Source organism: Propithecus coquereli, unplaced genomic scaffold (assembly GCF_000956105.1).
Source record: "Propithecus coquereli isolate 6110/MARCELLA unplaced genomic scaffold, Pcoq_1.0 Scaffold193, whole genome shotgun sequence".
Lineage (NCBI taxonomy): Eukaryota > Metazoa > Chordata > Mammalia > Primates > Indriidae > Propithecus > Propithecus coquereli.
Genome location: NW_012144190.1, coordinates 143,394 through 145,067, shown reverse-complemented (window position 1 = coordinate 145,067; position 1,674 = coordinate 143,394). Strand labels below are relative to the sequence as shown.

The following is a 1,674-nucleotide window of genomic DNA, read 5'->3' as shown; positions in this document are numbered from 1 at the left end:
CCTGCCCAGTGATTGGCAGTTGCTTTCTTCTGCCGTAACTCCAGCTTTCTCCCTCTAAGCAGAGTGATGCATGCAAACAGAATGAAAATGGGGCTCATAATGGAGGTTTTTGTTTTGAGACAGAGTCTCACTCTGTCGCCCAGGCTAGAGTGCCATGGCATCAGCCTAGCTCACAGTAACCTCAAACTCCTGGGCTCAAGAGATCCTCCTGCCTCAGTCTCCCTAGTAGCTGGCAGAACAGGTGCAAGCCATGACACCCAGCTAATTTTTTTCTATTTTTAGTAGAGATGGGGTCTCGCTCTTGCTGAGGCTGGTCTTGAACTCCTGACCTCAAGGAATCCTCCTGCCGCGGATGGCCAGAGTGCTAGGATTACAGGCGTGAGGCACCACACCCCACCTCATAATGGAGTTTTTAAGAGTTCTTCCCATGAACCCCAGGCCCCAGGAAATCACTCACAGAGGATTCTAGCACTCTAGGTTGATTTAAGGATTTCCAGTGGCAACTAAGCATGTGGAAAAGAGAGGTGCTCTGGCCTGGGCTGTGTCTGGTATCTACTGTCTCAACACAGCCCCTAAACGTGTGACTCTAAATGTTGGTCTCTCCTTTCTCAGTAGACCATATGTTTTCAAAGGATACTGTCTGGAGAGCTCTAGAAAGGATGTGGGGTGAGTGAGAAGCCCTCTCTCTCATAGTCCTCGAGTAAGTGGGTCTTTGCTACCCTATTCTTTTTACTGCACCCCTTCACATTCCCACCTGGTGATCAGGCAGCCAGCCCGATGCAGGGCTGGACTGGGATGCACCTACCTGTGACAACGAGCTCCAGGGTGTCACTGGGTGCTGACCACAGGTAGGGGCTGCTGCTCTTCCAACCGTAGCACCTGTAGTTCCCTGTGAAACCGGCGTCCACAGGACCCAGAGTGAAGTTTCCCTGGCGTCCTCCGTGTTGGTGCTGCGGCAGAGAAGCTTCTCCCTCCCTGGCCAGTGCAAATCTATCAAATGGGGTGTGTGCCGAGCCACACCTGAGGGAAATCGTCTCTCCTGGCATCAGTACCAGACCCTGATCCGTAGACAGGAAGGGTTTGTCGTACAAGCCTAAAAGAGAAGACAGTGAGCTGTCAGCAAGATTTTTTCCTTTTTTCTCTTTTTGTAAAAAGTTATTTATGTATTTTTTCTCACCCTGTCCCTTCTCCTTAGAGATCCTCTGCTTGCTGCTGGCCGTCCTCTGGCCGCGAGACCTCTCCCCGCCTCGCACCTGCTCAATCCATGCTGGCGCTGGCTTCTCGGTCAGCCCCTTCTCGATCCCCACCTGCCCCTCCAGCTGCGACAGCTTCTCGCCCTCTCTTTTCACCCCACTTCCCTTGCCCTTGACACTTACCTGCTCCTCCTCTTCCCCCGCCGCCCCTACTCATCGCCTGGCCTCTTCTCTCAGCCGCTGGCCCTTTCTCCTCCCCTTTCCCGTGGCTCCCTTTCCCTCCTCTGCCCGGTCCCACTACTTTCCTCACTTTCCCCTGCCTCTCCCCCCCTTCCCTTCTCCTTCCTAACCCTTTGTTCACCCGATTCTCTCCCCCATGGTGCCACCCTCTTCTCCCTGCCTCTCGGTGCCAGTCACTTGGTTAAAAATGGTCATATTCATCTATTTTTTAGTTTTAGTTTTTTCTTTTTTTTTTTTTTTT

General features: G+C 52.6%; 1 protein-coding gene; it reads right to left on the bottom strand.

The window, feature by feature from the left end:
* The window catches only part of LOC105809396 (natural cytotoxicity triggering receptor 1-like), a 58,128-nt gene that overhangs the window by 35,225 nt on the left and 21,229 nt on the right, over positions 1–1,674 (bottom strand).